This window comes from Belonocnema kinseyi, chromosome 9 (genome assembly GCF_010883055.1).
Source record: "Belonocnema kinseyi isolate 2016_QV_RU_SX_M_011 chromosome 9, B_treatae_v1, whole genome shotgun sequence".
Lineage (NCBI taxonomy): Eukaryota > Metazoa > Arthropoda > Insecta > Hymenoptera > Cynipidae > Belonocnema > Belonocnema kinseyi.
The window spans coordinates 99,856,849-99,880,399 of record NC_046665.1 but is presented as its reverse complement, the minus strand read 5'-3'; positions in this window follow the sequence as shown (position 1 = coordinate 99,880,399).

The following is a 23,551-nucleotide window of genomic DNA, read 5'->3' as shown; positions in this document are numbered from 1 at the left end:
GAATTTTGACGAAAACGATTGGATTTTTAATCCAAAAAGACGAATTTTTACCCTAAAAAGGTGCAATTTAAACGAAAATTGTTGAATTAAAGAAACGGATTATTTTTTAAATATTTTGGAAACTCTTTAAAAGATTAAAATAAATGTTCAAAATGCAAAATTATTTTCAATTTTCCTAGAAATCTTAAGAAAATGGTTTTATTCTTGTAAAGCTTTTCACAATTCTTGAAAAGATTCTAAATTTTTTATTTGAAATCTGCAAAAATCTACATTTTGTTTTAAATTGGGCTGTGGCTATTAGCACCGAAATTGTGGTACAAATAACCGAATTTGTTTGGTACATACTCCCCGTTTAAATGATTTGAAATCAGTAAAACATTTTAATTGATTTTGAATATTTTTTAAACTTAAAATAAATCAAATTTTTTCAAGACATAATAAGCAGGACTTTCTAAAAATTGTAGGAAAATTCGATTCATTTTAAAAGATATTAGAATTGCTTTAAAAATTTCAAAAATAATTTTGAATTTGAAAAACTTTATAACAACTTGTAAATTTCTCAAGATTTCGAGACGAAATTTTGAAACTTATCAAGGATAATTAAACGAACAAAAATTGACTAATTTAATTTTCAATGTTTCTAGCTTAAAAATTGCTTAGAATAACTTAATTTTGACAATTTTGAAGATTATCGATTTATTCTTTAATTTAGAACTGTGGAAATGATAACGTAGATTTATATTGTTTGTAGTGAATTTGAATTTTTAAAATCTAAAATTTATAAAAGTTAAAATTTCTAAATTTTGCTCTTCAGCTGCTACATTTGTTAATTTACAACCTATTAAACTTCAATTTTAAATAATTCAAAATTTAAAAGTTTCACTTTGAATGCTTTAATTCGTCGTTTATTATATTCTCCTCAGAGAAAGTCTTATATTTGTGTAAAATTTGACCCCCCTTTCTTTCCAGTTTTTGTAAAATGTTCACGTTTTGAGACCACCTGAATCCGAGAAACAGTTTTGTACACATGTGTCTGTTTGCATGTCTGTCTTTGAGCACGACACTTTTGAAAAAAACAATCTATTAGATTGGGCTTTGGTAAACTCTTTTCGTGTCCTTATTACTTTTTTCATTAAACCAAAAATTACCACAGTTATGGTATTTACAAAATTCCAAAGAACACACGAAAATTAGCATTTTAAGCCCAATATCGCACGATATGAAAAAAAGTCAAAAGAAGAAAATTCTTTCTTTTTGTATGTCCTTTAAGATTATCATAACAACTTTTTAAACTTTCTTGAAAAATAAAAAAATCAAATTTCGACAGCATAAAAAATAATGGAAAATCTAAAATTACATTTTTCCATGTATCGGTTTCAAAGCATTTCAAAGATTCTCAAATATATTTGTGACTTTCTTAGTATAAAACACCAGCCAGCTATGACTCTCGTTTGAAACTACCCCCCCCCCCCACTTAATTAATCGAAGTTTTGTAGGACTGTTATTTTAACTAGACATTCCACCAGAGATGATTTGAGAATCCCTTTTAGTAAATTATTAGGAGATAAAGCAATAGGGCACCACAACTGGGATGTAGAACACGGCTGTGTGACCGGACCGTACGTGTGAAGTTTAAATCGTTTAAATAACCTTCAAAATGAGAAAATTCAGTTCATGAAAAAACGATAGAAATTGCAATAAAATGTTTGATGATAGAAGTTTTTTTAAAAAGAATTTGCATTTATTTTTATCAAGTCAACGAAAATACATCTGTTTTAATACCGATACATGTTATGAATTGTAAAAATAGTGGAAATGATATACAATTTCTGGGAGAAACTCGAGTACGAAGCACGAGATAGGTGATGAGAATGTGCTTGTTAAAGCCGAAGGAGCATTAACAAAAGAGAATTAACAATCACCAAATTACTGTCATCGATACTTTAACCTTCATTTTTAAAAAGTATGTGCACAAGTGTGGAGAATATAGAAAGACCTAGCGCATAACGCGAGGTAAGTACATTATCGAGCGCGAAGCGCGAGAACCAACACTCGCGCTGATGATGCGCTCACTAAGCGGGAAGATTTTGTTTTATTACTTTAAATGGAAAAATTGTTTAGGTTTAAAGCTCAATTTTTTCGTTTTATTGACCCCGAAAAATGTTTGCAAACCGGGAAATGACCGGGAATTTTATTATTCGATTAAAACGGCCAGCCTGGATATTGCAATGATACATCCTCCCACCTTCTCTGAATGTAGAATTGATTTCGATTCCAATGTCACGGCTGACTTGGATTCTTCGTTTGCAAGTTGTGTTGTCTCGCTGAAGTCGCTGCCAATCGTGTACGGTGTGTCCAATCGGTTTCCGGGCTACCTCAAGAATGGGGAGGGTGGGAAGAAGAGATAGCCTGGATAGAGAGTGAAAGGGAAGAAATAGAGGAAACGAGAGCAAGATTGAGTGAGAGAGACAGATGAAATCCGTGATTAGAGGGGGGAGGGGTTGATAAAAAAGAAGTTGAACGTGAATCAGGAGTGAGAATCATTTGAAGATGACTGCGCATATCCGGAAGGTCGGCGTCCTTGAAAAGGAGGCATTCCTCCAGGTGTCGGTCACGGGTAATCCGACCCACTCGGCTGTTGTAACGAGCGGATCGAAATCGCGAAGAAACCATATTCATGTCAAAACAGCTACCGAGCACGGACCCTTCTTCATCCCTCGTCATCTTCCTTCATCGACTGAGCAAGAACCGAGTCGATCTGCGTTCACATCACACCGCGACGGCTTCAATGATTATGGCGCATTATCCTGCATTACATGGAGAGCATCTTGTTGGGAAACTTTTCTTCGATCCGTATCATGAGGACTCGTTTACCGATTTGCAGTGCAATTCCAATTTGCACTTGATAGGAATACTGAAAAAAAAATGGTTGGGACAACTAGGAAAGTATGGCCAACTGCCTTTGCCGGGAATTTCAGGGTGGCCGCTGGGCCGGGAAACCGGGAAATGACCGTGGATTTCTTTTGACCGGGAATTTTACAAATTTATTAGAAAAGATCATTCTTACAACTTTGATTTCAACCGCTTTTTAAATAATTAGTTAAATTATGATCTTTTTCAATTATGATATTATTCATTTTGGAATGCATAATTCAAGAATATTTCACTTTAAAAATTTTCTATTTTAGATTTTTAAGCGTACATGTGAATTAAGCAATTTTTAAATGCAGCTTTAAACACTTAAACAATTAAAAATTAGATGCGTTGAAAATCGAAGCTTTTTTATAACAAACATTTGTAGTTGTTCAACTGTGAATATAAATTAATTTTTGATTTTTTAAATTGAATTAATTTTAAGATTTTTAGAATGAATAATAATTGATTGTGCAAAACTCCCTGTTGAAACTTTATAAACTGTTTTTCATTCTAAAATAAGTTCCAAATAATATATTCATAATTAAAGGCTTTTATTAAATTACAGTATAAAATATTCAATTAAAAAAAAAGAAATTTCAAAATGTTCAATTGAGAAAAATAAATTTACTTAATATTTAGAAATATCTGACTGTTCATGTATAAACAGTGATTATAAATTAAATATTTGAAACTGAAAAAATTAGACTTTGAACGCTAAAAGATTATTGTTCAATTTAACCAAATTTAATTTGTGAGTCAAATTGTTGAATTTTGATGTTATAAATAACACTTGAACGCCTCTTATTCTTAGAAAAAAATCCCGTGAGCTGATGAGATATCTACAAGATTTGAAAAAATTCAAAATTAATTCAAAATTTGAAATGATTTTAAATAATTTAAACGAAGTGTCTACGAGCACCGAATAAATTAGGCTATTCGTACAAAAATTCCTAGGAAAATAGAAAATGATTTATTGTTTTGAAAATATATTTGAAATTCGAATAATTTTAAAAGTTATTTAGAATTTGTCAGCAAATTTTAATAATACGTCATGTAATAAAATTTGAAAGCATTTTCAGGATTTTTAAACTATTTAAAATAAAAAAATTTAACTTTGCATCTGAACAGGGAAATTTCAATCTTTTACAAATTTATATTTGGAGCTGGAATTTATCCAGAATAATCATAATTTTGACTTGGAACTCGGGAATTTTCAAATTTTTACAAATTCCGAGTTATTCCTGGAAATGTTCGAAAAGGAACGAATTCTGAATTGGAACAGGACTTTTTTCCAAATAATGTTATTTCTTATTTGAAACGGAAAATTTCCGAAAAGTATTAAAATTCCGGATTTGAACAAGGAATTTTCCATTTTTAACCGATTCGGAGTCGCAACTGGAATTTATCCAGGAGAATAAAGGTTTAAATGGAAAATTGGATTTTCCCAACAAAATAACTGTTCTGTGTTGAAACGAGTTATTGCCGAAAAAAATTAGATTATGAATTAGAACAGAGAGTTTTATAAGAAAATCTAATACTTACAATTATTTGAAATGCAGAATTTTCAAAAATAATTAAAATTCTTGATTTAAACAAGGAATTTTGCGAAATGCATTAAAATTCCGGATTTGAATAGGCAATTTTCAATCTTTAACAAATTCTGAGCACGAAATAGAATTTAAAATTGCTTGAAATGGTATAATTTTGAACATGTTTAAATTCATTCATTGATTCTTCAATTTAGAGCATTGAAAATGATAACATGGATTTATATTTTTGGTGTTCGATTTTTTAAATTTCATTGCCCGTGAAAAATGTTTGTGAACCGGGAAAAAACCAGGAAATGACTTTCTTGAAAATCAATTTATCTGTTTTTGGTGGAAATTCAACCATTTAGTTGGAAATTGATATTTTGCATTTAAAAATTAAACTATTATGTAAAAATGCATATAAATTGTGGAAAATTCTTTTTTCTAGCAAATTAATCTTTATTGTTGAATGTTTATCTTTATAAAATTCAACTATTGCAGTTGAAGATTCATAATTTTTTTGTGAAAATGCATCAGTTTGCTTGAAAATTAATTTTTTCTAGTTAAACATTCAGCAATGTGTATCAAAATTGCTCTTTTAATTAAAAATTTAACTGTTTAATTGAAAATCCACATATTTTGTGAAAAATTTATCATTTTGTAGAATATTATTTTTCTTTGAAAGTTAATCTTCTTGTAAAAAAATTCTTCTTTTTGTTATAAAATCCAAGTATTCGAGTAAAATATTTCTCATTTTAGATGAGAATTCATCTTTTAGGTTACAACTTACATCATTAGGTTAAAATTAAATTCTCTTGTTAAATTTTTTTGGTTGACGTTCATCGTTTTGATTTAAAATTTATTTCTTTGATTGAAAAATCGTGTTTTTTGGTAGAAATTAATCTTCGTGGTTGAAAATTTACCATTTTATTCGAAAATTCATCATTTCTGTTTTAAAATGTAAGTATTTTTTTTTTTAGTTTTTTTTTGGTTGAAAGTAATTTTTCAATCTGTTTGGTAAAACAGTAATTTTTTAACTTAAAATTTATTCATTGAAATATTGATATTTGAAAAATTGATATTTTTATTTAAAAATTAAACTATTTTTTCAAAAGTGTATGCAATTTGTGAAAAATTCGTATTTTTTGAAAATAATCAATATTACTGATTGAAAATTGATCTTTTTAGCAGGTAAAAAATTAAGTTATTCCAGTTGAAAATTCATCATTTTAGTTGAAAATTCCAGTATTTTGTTTTAAAGAAACGCTAGAGAGCGTTTTTTTCACATTTAAAAAAAATGAATCAATATTTCAATAATATTGATTATGACCAAGGAGACAAACAAAAATTAACATCTTAAACTATTAATTCTTCTTTCTGATTGAAAATTCAAGTTAAAATTTAATTTTTTTCGGAGATTCATGATTTTTATTAAAAACTCATTTCATTGTTTAAAAAATAAGATGTTTGATTAAAAAATGGTTATTTCTTCAGATGAAAAGGCATTTTTTACCGAAAATGAACTATTTTATTGAAAATTTGTTTCTTTTTTGGTTGAAAATAATTTTTTTTCCAAAACTGAACAAGAAAATTATATTTCAGTTAAATATTGCATAATTGTAGCTAAAAATTCATCTCATTAGTTGAACATTCATTCTTCCAATTGAACATTAATTATTCAATTTTTGATTGAAGAATGATCTTTTTCAGTTTAAAATTATACTTTTTTGGCTCAACATTGGTTTTTTCAACATAAAACTAAATTATTTAAGTTTTTATTAAAAATTTAGTATTTTTAGTAATTTTTTTGTTGCTGAAAGTTTGACTGGTCATTGTTTCAGTTGTAAACTAATTTTTGTTGAAAATTCAACTATTCCAGTCGAGGATTCATCATTTCATTAAAAAATGCATCGGTTAGGATGAAAATTAATTTTTTCCATTCCATATTCTGTGAAAAATTGATTCTTTTTCTAGACGAAAATTCAACCCTTTGATTCAAAGTTTTTTTTGGTTTGATGGAAAATCCAACTATTTCATTAAAAATTATGTATTTTGTTAAAAAATTGTATTTTTTGTAGAAAATTGATCTTTTTGGTTAAAAATCCCAATATATCTGTTAAATATTCATAATTTTAGTTAGAAATGCGTCTGTTTGATTTGAAATTCCACTATTACAGTTAAAGATTCATAATTTTATTTTAAAATTAATTTAGTTTGTAATTTTTTTCTCTGTTGTGTTAAAGGATGTTCAGAATAAATTTCACGATTAAAAATAATTTTTTGCGTTTTGCGACAAATATAAATATGTTACTCTTATTTCACCCGAAAAATTGTAAATTTTGACCGGGAAAAACCTGGAAATGAACGGGAATTAGAAATCATCCGCTGAATCGCCATCCTGAATATATTCTGTGTTGCATACATCTGTTGTGCTTCCAAGGTTTAAGTGTTGTTAAATTTTGCCCATTTTGATATCACCCCATGCAGAAATTTCCCGATTTCGAACGTAGTACAGATTTGGGCCCGATATGGTATCCCGGTCTGGCCCTAATCAGTAGAACTCTGCAGGCGAATACTTGGGCCCGACTCGGCGAGAAGATTTTCTACTGAAAAGCCATCTACATGCGCTCGCAGAACTAGTACTCGGCTCTTAATTGGTTGCTATTCGCGCGCAATTTAAAATGCTAAAAAATATTATTTTTCTTGTTTATTATAAATAATGGCATTTCAACTTATAAAAATGCCCATTAGATCGAAATTGATGAATCCTAATAGAAATAAAGACTAATTATATTACGTAACTACTATCTAAAATATCCAGAAATATTTCCTTCAAAACTTTTCGTTTCTTGTAACAGTATCTTTTTATCTATGACACTTCTTATAATGTTAAAATAAATAAAATGATCTTAATAAATGATAGCTTATTTTTTTAGAGAGAAGATTATCTACGACTTACTTTTCGATTTTTTCAAACCGTAAATCAACTGAAATTTGCTGTGAAACATTAAAAAATATCAATCTGCAGGAAATATTTTGGCCAAAAATTAAGCTATAGTTTATTAGGATCGTATTTTTGTTTTTAATTTGATAAGAAGTTTTATAAAGAAAACAATTTTTTGAAACAAAAATAGCTTTATTGCAAATTCCAAAGATTCAAAAATATCAATTTGCAGGAAATCTTTTCACCAAAAATTAAGCTATAGTTTATTAGGATCGTATTTTTGTTTTTAATTTGATAAGAAGTTTTATAGAAAAAACAATTTTTTGCGAGAAAAATACCTTTATTGCAAATTCCATAGATAAGAAAATGTCAATTTGCAGGAAATCTTTTTGGAAAAATTAAGCTATAGTTTATTAGGATCGTATTTTCTTTTTGAATTCCCTGAAAAGTTTGATAGAAAAAACATTTTTTTGCAAGAAAAATACCTCTTTTGCAAATTCTAAAAATTGAGGCCCCGGTCGGGGCTTCGTTTCTTCCAAAAGCAGGCCCCGATTGAAATTCCCAATCTAGGCCCAACCTGGTCCCCATCGGGGCTATATAAAAATTTCTTTATTGATCATAATTCGACTAAAATTTGAACTGACCAAAGACTTTGATAGTCCTCTATTTCCACACTCAACACTTGACCAAGCGAAGAAATTTTTTTACGAAAATTTAATCTTGGAAGCACATCAGATGCAGTATGTGACACGAAATATACCGAAACGTGTGAAAAAAGTTTGTTTCGAAGCTCCAACAAAAACTTAGCTATTCTAAACAAGCCGTTTTCACACGTTTTGATATATTTCGTGGTGCATAGTGCATCTGATATGCTTCCAAGGTTGAATTTTTGTTCAATTTTGCTCCGCTTGGTCAAATATCGAGTGTAAAAATAGAGGACCATTGAAGTCTTTGGGCCGTTTAACTTGTAGCCGCCTTATGATGAATAAACCCATAGCGAATCTTCAGATTACAGGCGTGATACCTGCGAAGGAAACCAATCAAAAACCACAGCCACTTTATCCTTTATTCTTGAGCTTATCGTTATACCAGTTTACGGAATGTTAAAGCAGTATAAGGTTTTTAAAAATCTCACCAAGAAATCGAAGATGGTCATTATCTTTTTACACAGTTTTATTAACCAAACTGGGTACATACATATAGTTGCTGTAGGTCAGGGAATTCTGGAAATCCATTAAATTTAAAACTGATCAGGAGATGTCAGGGAATTTCTCCTTTTTCTCCCATTAAACTTTTTTACATTTTTTCTCATTTTTTCACACAAATTCAAATTGAATTAATAGAACGTAATACTAATTTCAATATATTTTTGGTTGAAAGTTAATCATATATAATTAAAATTTATACGGCTTTATTTTTATTTTAAATTTATCTGTTTTTTTAATAATTTTAATATTTCTTTGGAAATTTAATTATTTCAACTGCCTGGGTGAATGTTCAACTACATTTTATTTGTTGAGCATTAAACTATTTTGTGGAAAATTAGTTTTTTGGATTGAAAATTTAAATGTTTTTGTTTAGTATTTATTTTCTTGGATTTTATATTCGAAAATTTGGTGAAAACTTAAACTATTTCGTTCTAAATTAACTTTTTTTGAAGTCATACTTTCTTTTTGAAAATTCAATTTTTTTTTTAAATGCATCCTTTTTTTATTCAACCATCTTTAATTACAATTAAAATCTATTTCGATTAAAAATTTTACTACTTGTTTAAAAGTTCAACTACCTTTTTAAATTTTTTTTATTTGTTGAAGATCCAACTATTTTGTGAAAAATTTGATTTTCTTCTTGTTGAAAAATCATTTTTTGAACTAAAAGTTTAATTATTCGATTCTTTTTGAAAATTGATCGTTTTTAATTGAAAATTCCATTCTTTTGTGAAAATGTCGTATTTTCGGCATAAGAATTTAAATGTTTTGATAAATATTCATTTGTTTGGGTTTGAAATTCGAAAGTTTTGTGAAAAATTTAAGTATCTCGATGAAAATGTACTTTTTTTGACGCGTGATACTTTCTTGCTAAAAGTTCAAATATTTTTTGAAAAATGCATCTTTTTTGTTGGATTTAAGTTTTTTTTATTGAAATAAAAATCTTTTGGGGTTAAAAATTCAACTACTTGGTTAAAAGTTGAACTGCCTTTTGAAACATTTATTTTATTTGTTAAAGATTAAACTGTTTTGCAGAATATCCGTTTTTCTTTTTGTTAAAAAATCATTCTTTTGAACTAAAAATGTAATAGTTCCTTATTTGGTTGAAAATTGATCATTTCTAGCTGAAAATTCCATTTCCTTTGTAGAAATTTCGTCCTTTTGGCTTCATATTTTTAATTTTAATGTTCTTTTTATTAAAGAATCATTTTTTAAATAAAAATTTAATTATTCCGATTTTCATTGTAAATTGATAGATTTAAGTTGAAAATTTAAATGATTGGTTAGAAATAAACTATTTGTTAAAAATGCAATTGTTTTGTGAAAATGTCCCTTTTCTAAAACGTTTCTATTTTTCTTTTGAATATATTATGAAAATTTGATAACAAATTTGTAAATTTTTTTTTGACCAATTTTTGTTTTTTAATTTTTTCATCTCTTGTGTCGTTTTTCCAAACCTTTATTTTTTATTTTTAATCTCATTTGAATGTTTATTTTTACGATTAAAAAAACGCGTTCCGTCAAAAAATGATTATTAACAAATATATAGCTTCTTTTGGGTGAATAAATGTTGTCTTTTTTTATAGTTCGTGTCGTTTATCCCAAAAATAAACTTTGTAATTTTAATACTGTCTGTTACGAATGAAACAAAAACTACATGTCTCATAAAAAAGTGATCAAAGAGAAATTTGTAGATCTTTTTTTATGAATTTGTTAATTTTCATTATTTCTTGTGCGATAAAAATTTGAAGTATCGATTTCTCTAAAAAATTCCAAAAGTTGTTTTATTATTCCGGTAGAGCTTTCAAAAATAACCTTTTCCTTGACTTTCTTATATCGTGCGTTGTTTGGCTTAAGATATTCATGTACTTTTTTTTAACAATGTAACTCTGGTAATTTAATTTTTATCCAAAAAACTTGTAAGGATAAATAACTAGAATTATGTGCCGAATTGCAACTTAATCTGATTAGTATTTTAAAACTTACTCGGTATACAGACGACGACAACGACAGACAGACAGGCACCATCTTAAAACCGTTTTTTCGGATTCAGGGTGTTTTGAAACGTGAAGAATTAAAAAAATCCGCGATAGTCAGTTTTGACAGAAAACTAATACAGTGAGACTCTTCTATAGCGCCGATTTTGGGGCTGATCGTGGGTGGGAACTAACTCATTATAGCCCGTTCGGCTTTTGTTTATTTACGCCTGGGTGCTTGTCTGAGTGACAACCTTAGATCACGCACACCCCGCGCAGCTCCTGTTATACTTACGTGATTTCTCAGAGGGGCTATAGAAGGGAGGGCTATGGAAGGGTTTCACTGTACCTTCTTATTATCAGGAGAATGTTGAAAGGACATTTCTTTACAGGATTTTCGAAAACGCCAATTTTTTCCGGCTTCTGCTGCATCACCTCATGAGCTTTATTAGCGAAATCCATGACCATTGATCCTTTGAATATACGGTGTAGGTATTTGATATTTTCAAGGTTAGTTCGCCGAAAAGAAAGATCAAGATTGGTGTAAAAGTTAAACGAATATTTAAGAAAAGTGTAACCAGTGGAATAAACTATTAATAATAATGATTCTATATAATTGCATAACACGCCTGGGTATTAAAAGTGATTTCTTATTAAAAAACTGGTTATAAATGGTCCCGCTGGGTAAAAGAGATTTAACCGATCCTAACGGAATGGACCAATTAAAACACAAGTTTCACAATCTTAAACTTTTAGTGATCAATGAGTGATCAAACAAAAACATCGAAGAAAAAACATTGATGCATCGAACACATCAAAGTTGAAACATCGATGTCAAAAAGATTGACACCGAAAACGAAGCATCGATGTTTAGATGTTTTTCGATGTCCCATCACTCCTGGAATTGTGTAAATCCTCAAGGGACTTATTGCGAAGAAGAAATAACATCACTTTTATAGAGTTTTTCTGATTTTTATGACAAATGCTTGTCTGCTCTCTGATTATGAGGACACCAATGAGAAGGGATGTGAGACGAGAGATAGGTATGTGCATTTCTTAGGTCTATTTTAATGAACGATGAAGGGTGGGCCTTGGACTCATATTTTAACATTTAAATGCTGCCGACCGAGCGGGATGTGCGGCGTTATCGTTACATCTGCCATTTGTCACGTCAAATTATATTCGAGGAGTGAGGGATTTATGAGATGCCCTCACGGCGCTTGTTCCTTCCGAGGCGACATCGTATAAACAAATGGTCACGATTTAGTAGGACCACCGTCATTAACAAGCACCAGTACCTGGTCACTGTGGTGACACGGGATGACGGCTCACCACGGACATGTTGCTATAATAATTCCTTTTGGCCGGATTTTCAGCTTACGCTAGTATAGCAAAGTGAGCTCGTTCGGTTCGTTCGGTTCGGTCTCCACCTTCGCCACAGATGGTTCCAAATGATAATGTCGGATCCAACCATGCAGTCCAGTGGTACTCAATTTTCACAAAGATTTATTCAAAAGATTTTATTTCATTTCAAATGAGCCACGGAACAGAATATACTTTGGTTTCTATTAGAACCAATTTTTGGTTCCAAAAGAGCTGCAACATAGAAGAGCGTGTCTTGCTGGAAAGGAACCCAAAATGATAAATGGTTTCTGAAGGAACCCAAAGTGTGGATATTAACCGTTTTAATTTAACCTTTTTGTCACTTCTGCCTTGATTCATTTGAAAGATTTTACAAGTTAATGATGCATATTTCACTTTATAATTTGGAGTAAATAATATTTAAGGGCAATTTAAAATTCCAATATTTTCCAATAGATTTCAATAACTTAAATGTATTTTAAAGAACTTAGAAAATTTCATGGTTTTTTTGGAGATTTCAAGGAATTGTAAAACAATTTCAAAGTTTTTGAGGGATATCAAAAGATTTAGAAGAATTTGAAATAGTTCAGGGTATTTCAAAAGACTCAGTAGATTTGGATAGATTTCAATAAATTGAAGGATTTTAAAGAATTCAAAAGATTTTGTGGTATTTTTAAAGACCCCGAAGAATTTTAGAGATATTTTAAACATGTCAAATTATATAGAAAGAATTTCAAAGAGTTTGAAATATTCGAGGGTATCTTAAAACTCGAAGAATTTTGTAATCGATTTTAATAAATTAAAAGGATTTTAAAGGATTTCAAAGATTTTTTGGTATGATTCCGAGGAATTTTAAAGAAAATTAAGGAATATCAACATATTTCGAGAATTTCAAATATTTAAGGATAGTTTAAGACTACAACTTCAATAGATTTAAAAACAATTTTAAAGGATTTCAAATATTTGGTGTTGTTTTTAAAGATACCCAGGAATTTTAAAGACATTTAAGTGATTTCTGAGGATATAACAAAAATTTTAAATAATTTTAAACATTTAAGGGTATCTTAAAACTCCAAGATTTCTTAACTCGATTTAAATAATTTAAAGGGATTTTTAAATAATTTCAAACATTTTATGATTTTTTTAAAGATTCCAAGGAATCATAAACAGAATAAAAAGATTTTAATGGCTATATAAAGATTTAAAAGAATTCTAAATATTTGAGACTGTTTTAAAAGTCCAATATTTTTCAATTGATTTCACTAAATTAAAAGATTATAGAGGATTTTCTGGTATTTCTTAAAGAGTCAGAGGAATTTTAAACAGATTTGAAAGATTTAAAAGGATATAAAAAGGTTTCAAAGAATTCGAAATATTTCCGGGTGTTTTAACAGTCCAATATTTTTAATTCGGTTTCAGTAATTTGGAGGTATTTTACAGGATTTCAAAGGTTGTATAACATTTTTAAAGATTTCAAAAAATCTTAAAAGAATAAAAAGATCTTAAGAGATATCGAAAGATTTCAAAGAATTAAAAAAAGTTAAGCATATTTTAAGACTCTAAGGGTTTTTCACTAGATTTCAATCAATTGAAGGATTTTAAAGAGTTTGAAACATTTTGTGATACTTTTAAAGATCCCGAGGAATTAAAAAGAGATTTCAAAGATTTTACATTATATCAAATAAGTTTTAAAAAATTGAAGGGTTTTCAATTATTTGGAAGATTTTGTGGTATTTTTAAAGATCATGAGGAATTTTTAAGAGATTTTAAAGAGTTCAAATTATATTAAACAAATTTTTAAATAATAAATAATTGTGAGTGTTTTAAAATACCAATATTTTTCAATCGATTTCAGTAAACTAAAGTCAATTTGGAGGATTCTAAATATTTTGTGTTTTTGTTTAAGATTTTGAGGAATTTTAGAGAAAAATCGAGGGATATCAAAAGATTTAAAGAATTTTAAATATTTAAGGGTTGTTTAAAACTCGAGCATTTTTGAATCGATTTCAAATTAGAGGCATTTTTAAAGATTTCAAAGATTTTATTGTATTTTTCAGAATTTCGAAGATTTCATTGTATTTCTAAAGATTGCAAGGAATATCTAAAAGGTTTGAAAGATTTTGAGGTATATCCAAAGATTTTAAAGAATTTGAAATATTTGAGAGTACCTTAAAAATCCAAGAATTTTTAAATCGATTTTAATAAATCAAAGGGATTTTAAAGGATTCCAAAGATTTTTTTTTCAAGGATTCCGAGGAATTTTCAAGAAAAATCAATGGATATCAAAAGATTTCAAAGAATTCGACATAGTTAAGAGTATTTTAAAATTTCAAGGGGGTTTTCAATAGATTTCAATAAAATGAAGGATTTGAAAGATTTTGTGGTATTTTTAAAGATTCCGAGGAATTTTAAATACACTTTAAAGATTTCAAAGATTATCAAAAGATTTTCAAGAATTTGAAATATGGGAGAGTGTTTTAAAAGTTTTCAATCGATTTCAATAATTTAAAGGATTGCATAGATATTGTCGTATTTCTCGAGATTCCGAGGAATTTTTAAAGAGATTTTAATCGTTTTAAGGGATGTAAGAAATTTAAAGAATTTGAAATATTTGAGTGTGTCTTAAAACTCCAAGAAATTTTAAATTGATTTAAATAAATTAAAGGGGTTTAAAAGGATTTCAAAGATTCTATGTTTTTTTTTAAAAGATTTCGAGGAATTCTAAAGAAAAATTAAGGCATATCATAAGATTTCTAGAATTAAAAATATTTAAGGGTATTTTAAAACTCCAAGATTTTTCAATCGATTTTAAATTAGAGGCATTTTAAATTTTTAAAGATTTTAAAGATTTTAAAGTATTTTTAAAGATTCCAAGGAACCTTAAAGCGAATAAATGTTTCTAGGGGGCAATTGAAATATTTAAAAGAATTCGAAATATTTGAGAATGATTTAAAAGTCCAATATTTTTCAACATATTCCACCCAATTGAAGGATTTAAAAAAATTAGAATTATTTTTTTTTAATTTTTAAGGTTTTCAAACATTTCGAGGAATTTTAAATAGATTTGAAAGATTTGAAAGGATATCACGAAAATTTCCAAGAATTTGAAATATTTGAGAGTGTTTTAAAAGTCCAATATTTTTCAAACGATTTCAATACATTGCGAGAATTTAAAGATTTTAAAAGATTTCTTGATAATTATAAAGAAGCCGAAGAATTTTAAAGAGATTTTAAAGATTGCAAATTATATAAAAAAATTTCAAGGAATTCGAAATATTTCCAGGTATCTTAGAACTCTAACCTTTTTCAATCGATTTCAATAATTTGGAAGTATTTTAAAGGATTTCAAAGATTTCATAGGATATCAATTGTTTTAAAAATTTTGAAATATTAATGGTATTTTACAATTCTAAATGTGACTGTTTTTAAAGTAACGTTGCGCGGTACTGTTTGAAATTATATGATATACTCTATTCTGTAATAAGTAAAAGATAAGTTATATCTTTATCAATAAAAACCTTTTCAATTTCAAGATTCCTTCTAAACGAGATATTTCTTTCATAGTAGCCTACAATATTTAAATTACATTTCGCATTTCAATAAAATAGCTGTTTTAAAATTTAATTTAAGGTTCTCGTGGAAAATTCAAGGGGATTTTCAGATTTTTAAGGTTGCAAAAAATTCAAGCACAGACTGATTAATTCGATTTCATTGGATAAAATCCATTTATTGCATTCTGTAGTTTAGAGCCATTTTATTTTTACTTTATTCTTATACATTTTGGAAATTTTTGGTTCTCCTAACAAAATTTTAGTTATATCTTTAAATTGTTTGTTGAATAAACAAAAACTTTGCTGAACCATCAAATTGAAATTTTGGCTGAATAAAAAATTATTCAAAGGTTTTTTTTAAATACCACAATAAGGAAAGTAAAAGGGGAAGTAGTCGAATTATGGTGTGGTGAAGTTAGTGGAAGTTTGGGAAATTGAGCAAAAATAAGGGAAGTAGTCGAAACTGAGGCATGAGAAAGTGAGTGAAATTGAGGGTACAGAAGGGAAGCTGTCGAAGTAAGGTTTGGGAAAGTAAGTGCAAATTAGGAAAGTAGTGGAAAGTGAGGTATGGGAAAATGAGTGCATGTAAAGGTAGTGAGAGAAAGTAGTAGAAGTAAGGTGTGGAGAAGTTATTTTAAGTAAGGGAAGTCAGGGAAGTAAGGATTGGTATTTGAAGTGAGGTGTGTGGACATGAGTGCAAGTATGGAAAATATTCAAAAGTTAGTCGTGGAGAAGTGATTGAAAAAGATTCATTAAAGGTAAATGAGGAGAAGTAAGAATAGTGAGGGGTTGTAAACAATAAAATGAGTGTAAGTAAGGAAAGCAGTCAAAAGTGAGGTGTAAAACAGTGAGAGGAAGTCAGGAAAGTGGAAGGAAACTGTCGAAGTAAGGTTTGGGAAAGTGAGTGGAAATAAGGGAAATAGTCGAAAGTGAGGTACGGAAAATTCAGTGCATGTAGGGTTACTGAGATGAAGCTGTCGAAGTAAGGTTTAGGGAAGTAAGTGCAAGTAAAGGAAGTCGAAAATGAGATGTGGGAAAGTAACTAGATGTAAGAAAGGTAAGAAGAGGTAGTCTAAGCGAGTGTGTAGATTTATTTGAAAGTAAAGGACGTAGTCGAAGGTGGGTTTGGATGTAAGTGGAAGCAATGGAATTTAGTTAAGAGAGGAGAAGTAGTCATACTGTGATATAGGGAAATGAGTGGAATTGTGAAAAGTTGTCGTAAGTAAGGTGTAAGTAAATAAGAGGAAATCAGGAAAGCGAGTGGAAGTGAAGGCAAGGAAGATAATGTATGGTAAAAAAGAAAGTGGAAATAAGTGGTCGAAGTGAGTGGAAGTAAGAAAGTAATCAGAACTGCGGTCGATGAATGTTAGGGCGAGCAGCAGTGAGAAAGTACACAATCTAAATAAAAGCAAGGGTAGTTAAATGATTTAGGAAAAGGAAAGTGGAATTTTAGTGAAAGTGACTAGGGAGAGTAAAGAAGGGAGAAGGTGGGGAAGTGACTTGGAGGGAATGTAAGGGGAAGGGATGTTCCAAAAGCTTGAGGAGGAAGAAGTACGAGAACTGCATAAAGGGGGGGAGTCATGAAAGTTGAGGGCAGAGTTTCGTATGGAAAGTGATGACAGGGACAGTAAAGAAGGTATAAGTAGAAGATGCCAGGCAGTGAGAGAAGAGAACGTATGTTAAGTAAATGAAAGTAGTCGAAAGTAGGGTAAGGGGAAGTAGCCATAACAAGACGTGAGGAAGTCATTGGAAGTAAGGGTAGTAGTCGGAAGTGAGGTGTGAATCCTTCAGGAAAATTCTATTGGAATGAGGAGGTGTAGCAGAAGTAAAAAAAAATCAAAGGAAAGAGTCGAAGTGAGGTGTGAGGAAGTGAGTGGAAGAAAGGGAAGTATTTGAAGTCAGGGAAGTGTGCGAGGGGGTGGGAAAGTAAGGACGCGTAAGGGTGGGGTAGTGTGTAATATAAGGGCGTGAGGGGAGTTAGGGAGATTAGAGGAAGAGAAAGTATAGGTCTCAAGCGGAAGTAATGAGGAGCAAAATACAGAAGGGATAAGTACGTGATGGCGGGGAAATAAAGTAAAGATAAAAGAAGGTATGAAAATTTAGACTGGAATTACCGGGGGAAGGAAATTAGTGAAAATGAGGGACATAGGAGGAACAGGGGAACATAAGTATGAGACGGGGACTCGAACGACTCATTTAGCATCCTAATAGGCTACAAAATTCTTTTTTACAAGCCGCGGCGACTATGTTGACTAATTTAAATTTCTTCTTACCGTTCTTCATTTTTACAAGGTATATTTTGAGATTATCTGTTTTTTTTTTAGTTTTTTATTATAAATATTGATTGATTCAGAATACAATATCGTTCGAATTTGAGTGTCACTGAATGTGGCAGTAGTTAATAGGTGTTTCTACTAAATTGAATCCTAGTTCGGCCATGGACAAGCTTGTAGGCAGATAATACAGGCGAGAATGAATCGAGAATGAGAATCCAGAGGAAGCGAGTCGAGGCGGGCAAAACTAAGAAATATAAGAAATAACGGCGGCGAATGCCAAATGCAGCGTGACTTATTGGGGGTGGTGTAAATGAGATTTGAAAGCCACATTGAGAGCGTGAACGATGATCTCATACTTCAAAATATAATGAGCTTGGGTCTCGTCATCGGTTATCTAGCAGCATTATAGAGGAAATCATATATTGGATTGATGCCAGCATGAACCAGCGCTACCAACTCTCATCTGTTTTTTTTTTTACTTTTTCATTCCATTTTTATTTTTATTTTCTCTTTTTTGTGCTCTTGAAAACTTTAAAATACTAGAACACGAACGCAGGCGCTACGTGAGCTATCATTTTTTTTTCTAGCGCACATTTTAAAGGCAAAATATAAAATTAATATTGATAGAATATTTCTGTATTTAATAGTATCTATTATCTATTAAATAATATAAAAATGCGTCCGATTACTCGGTTATCAGAACTGGAAAGTTGTAATAATGTACTTGTAATCCGGCGTAATCTACTTGTAATCCAGAGTAGTTTAAATATAGAACTCATTAATCAACTTGCAATTCAGAGTAATACAAAGTGATCAACTTGTAATCTATAAAATTCAAAGTAATTCGGTTAATTCGAGTAACCGACTTGTAACCCCGTGTAATCTGATGCATGGTATTTGTAATTAAAGTAGTTCAAAGTTTTTTGAAATAATCCAGTTGTCAGTGTAATCCACTTGTAACACAGATTAATTCAGATATAAACCTGAATGATCCATATGTAATTGAAAGTAATCCAGAGTAATACAATTGTAATCCATTAAATTCAAATTAATTCGGGTAATTAGTGAAAGTCACTTGTAATCTAGATTAATCTACTCATAATCAAGTGTAAACCAATTTTAATCCATGTAATTGTACGTAATGAGATAATCCAAGTAATTAACTTGTAATCCAGAGTAATACAAGAAATTTAGAGTAATTCATGTAGGTAATCTAAATAGTTATAAACTATTTTGTTGAAAATGAATTTCTTGTTAAATAAAAATGTACCTATTCCATTTTGAGTTAAAAATTGATTTCCTTTAGTTAAAAATTTATGTATTATGTTAACAATAATATTTTTCAATAGAAAAAAAATTGACTTTGTTAGAAATTCATGTTTTTTGTTAAAAATGTAACACTTTGATGGCAACGGAATTCTATTTCTAGGAAATTTAACAATTTCGTTAAAATCTCTAATTTTTCAAAAATTCAACTCTTTTTCAGAAAATTCATCTTTTTAGGTTAAAAGTTTAACTGTTATGGTAGAGAATTCAATTTTCGAATTAAAAACTATTTTTTTTTAGTTAAAAATGGTTTGATTAAAAATTTAATTATTTTGTTGAAAAATTATGCATTTTGTAAAAAATGTACTGTTTTTTATTTGGTAGAAAATTAATCTTCTCGGTTGAGAATACAGTTACTTGGTTGAAAGTTAAATCACTTTGGTAATAATTCACTTTTTTCTTGAAGATTCGACATTTTAGTTTAAAATTCATCTCTTTGTTTAGAAACTTAACTTTTTGGTTAAAAACTTATTTTTTTTGTTTGATAGAAAATTAACCTTCTCGTTTGAAAATACCCTTACTTGGTTGAAAGTTGAACCACTTTGTTAATAATTCACTTTTTTCTTGAAGATTCATCATTTTAGTTAAAAAATCATCTCTTTGATCAGAAATGTAACTATTTTGTTTAAAAATATATTTTTTTCTCAAAAATTAATGCTTTTTAATTATAAATTTATCTATTCCACTTTTGGTAAAAAATTCTCGTTTTTGTTTGGAAACTAATGTTTTCAAGTTAATAATTCAACTATTTGACTGATTTATCTATTTTATTAAAAAAATAACGTTTTCAAGGATCATTTTTGGGTGGAAGATTCATTACTTTAGTTAAAAATTCATCTATTTGGTTAAAAATTACTTTATTTTGTTAAAAATTCATGTAATTAAAAAAAAAGATTTATTTTGTATTAAATTGGTTTCATTTTTTATAAAAAATTAATTTTTTATATTGAAAAAGTAACGATTGCATTTTTTGATTGAAAATGTATTCTTTTCAGTTGAAAACTCAAGTATTTGGTGGAAGATGTATTCTTAAACTGAAAATCAAACTATGTCAGTTTAAGATTGATAATTTCAGTTGAAAATTCCTCTGTATTTTTGAAAATTCAAGTATTTGGTTCGAATAATTTAATGTTATTTATTTTACTTTTCTAATATCCACATATTTAACGGCATTTATCTGGCCAAAACTATAAAATCAAAAAACATATTTGGTTGTAAATTTACCTATTTGATTGAAAATTTATTCCTAAACTAAAAAGTTAACTATTTTAGTTGGACATTTTAGATTTTAGTTGAAAATTCTTCTCTTAGGAGGAAAAGTTCACTATTTTCTTAAAGTGTCTTTTTTTTCGAAAATTAAATTTTTTAACTGAAAATTGAACTATTTAAAAATTCGATTAAAAGGCATATCCGGTTAATTCCCGGATTATTCAGCTCCAGCTAGACCTGATTTTTAGATTTATTTCCTCTTTGAGAACAACACTATAATTTGAAATGAATGACTCCGACAGAATAAAAGATTTCCATAAAATGATTAGTCCTCTAGATTTCTCAGATCCATCTTATCTGACATGACTCAGTCATATCGACCCCTCAAACCATTCAATAACTACGGAATCGGATAAAAATATTCGAAACGAATCGATTACGATGTCGGCTGGCTTTATATATATATATATTTTGTTAAAAGCGCCAGAAACACCTCCGACCACTTCCTTTCTCACCTTCAACGTGTCGCCCACCTCTTTTACTCTCCTCTATCTTCGTCAATAAAGAAAAGACTATAGAGAAAAGGGAGAATTCGAGGATTTCCTCGTCTCACTCCTACAATTCAACGGTGCTTCTCATTGTACAACGCTAATGAGCAAATCGCGTCACGGCCCGCCGTCTATGAGTTCTACGGAAATGACATCAGCGAGTTTTCCTCACTCGCTCTTCAGAAGTTCGTGCGAAATTTCACTTCCGCCCCCAAAGTGAACCGCCTTTTTCCTTTTGTATCGAACACACCAAAGTTAAACTTACGAGATATTTTTTTTAAATTATTGACATAAACTGTAAGCATAAAAAACGTAACACATAAGACATAAGACACAAGATATAAGATATAAGGCATAAGACATAAGAGATAAGGCATAAGACAGCCTCATGTACACAATACATAAGACACAGGGCATATTATACAAGACACAAGATATAAGACACAAGAAACAATACATAAGGCATACGATATAAGACATGAGGCATAAGACATAAGAGATAAGGCACAAGGTATAAGCCATAATGCACGAAATACATAAGACACAAGAGACAAGGACAAGGCATAAGGCGTACGACATAAGACATAAGACCTAAGCCATACATCATAAGACATCAAACATAAGAGATACGGCATAAGGAGTAATGTATAAGGCATAATTCACACAATACATAAGACATAATATATGAGACACAAGACCCAGGTCACAATATATAAGACATATCACATAAGGCATAAGACACAGGAGATAAGAGATAAGGTATAATGCACACAATATATTAGACATAAGATATAAGAAACAAGACACAGTTCACAATATGTGAGACATAGGTCATACGACATAAGATATACGACGTAAGGCATAAGTCATGAGACATAAGGCCAAGAGATAAGGCATAATTAAGGCACAATGCACACAATACATAAGACATAAGACACAAGGCACAAGACATAAAACATAAGGCATAAGACATAGGAGATAAGCCATACAAATTGAACGATTATAAAGTTATTTTCCAAACCCAACGCTTTTTAAATAAAAAGTTGAATTCGTATTATTTATATTCTTTATAAATTAATATTTGTCTGTTATTTATCAATTAAAATTTGTTTTCAAATATTTCGTAAAAATTATTTTAAACATTTTTAGGGACCTTGAGAAATTTCCCCTATTACCTTAAAACCGTCTCCGAATTGTTAAGAAGATTTAAAATTTGATTTCAAATGCTTCAAAAATCTAGGTTTTGTTTTGAATTTTCAAGAATATTCGAGTTTTTGATTATTTGAAACATTTTATTCTTTACAAATTCATAGATTTTTTTTATAATTTTGAAAATCTTTTAAATTCTTTGAAAATGTGCTTTAAAATCAATTAGAAAAAATAATGAATTGTTTTCAACTTGTCTAAGAATCTTACAAAAAGTAATTTTTTCTTTGGAAACATTTCAAACTGCTCAAAAAGGTACTACATTTTTTGTTAGACGTATTCACAAATCTACATTTTGTTTTACATTTTGAAAAATATTTTTAAATTTTTCAAAACTTTTTTGTAATTTTTAATTTTCTGTATATTTAAAATTGTTCAATTGTTAATTACTAGTCATCAACATTTGTTTAAAAAGCTTCGAATTTGAACAATTTTTTTGAAAGTTCATGAGTTCTTTTATTTATTCATCTTTTTTGGTAGAAAAGTAATCTTCTGGGTGCAAAACTTATTGTTTTTTGGTTAAAAATTCGACCGTTTAGTTACAAATTGAATGATTTTTATGGAAATTCAAGCGTTTGATTAAAAATTGATATATTTTTATAAAAAATAACTGTTTGGTAAAAAATAAACCTTTTTGTTGACAAATCATATTTTCGGCTCAGGATTTTTATTTTTGTAGATAAATTCTAAATTTTTAAATAGTGACCTTTTCGTTTGAAAATTCAACTATTTTTTTGAAAAGTTCGGTCTTTTTGAAAATTAGTTTTTTATCTGAAGGTTCGAATATTGTATTTTTGGTTTGAAAATTAACATTGGTTTTTAAAAATTCATATGTTTGGTTAAAAGAACTAGAAAAATTTAGTGATAAATATACATTTAAATTATATATAATTATAAGGATGCAATAGGCCTTGGACAGAAATATTTTATTATACTGATAAGTATCACGAGTTGATAATTAATAAAGACATTTTCAGAAAAGGAAATATTCTTGACTACATTTAAAATTTTAAACATAAAAAATTTTTTATTACATTTTTTTATAATTTCTCAGGCTTCTTTATATTGTCATAAATTAATTTTTAACAACCTAAGTATATCCAGTTACTCTATGTTCCCCTTTTCTAGTGTCGGGGAGTAACTCTTTCTTATAGTTTCTTTCCGATGTCCGTCTGTTCGACGTACATTTTTGCAAGGGGGGGAAGTAAGAGGAAATTATTGGAGGGGAAACAGATGAAGTGAAGGTAATTGATCAGAGTGAAGGTAGGGAAAGTGAGGGGAACTAATGGGAAGAAGAGGATGTAGGTAAAATGAAGGGAGGGAAAGTAAGTGAAATAATGGGAGGGGTTCTAGGAAGAGCAAGGAGAAATCAGTGGGGAAAGTAAGGTGAAATGAGGAGAGAAAAAGTAGGGTAAGTGATGGAAATGCGAGGAGGGAAGTAGGGAAAATATGGGTAGGGAAAGTAGGGTAAGTCGAATCACTGAAGGGCAGTGAGAGAAA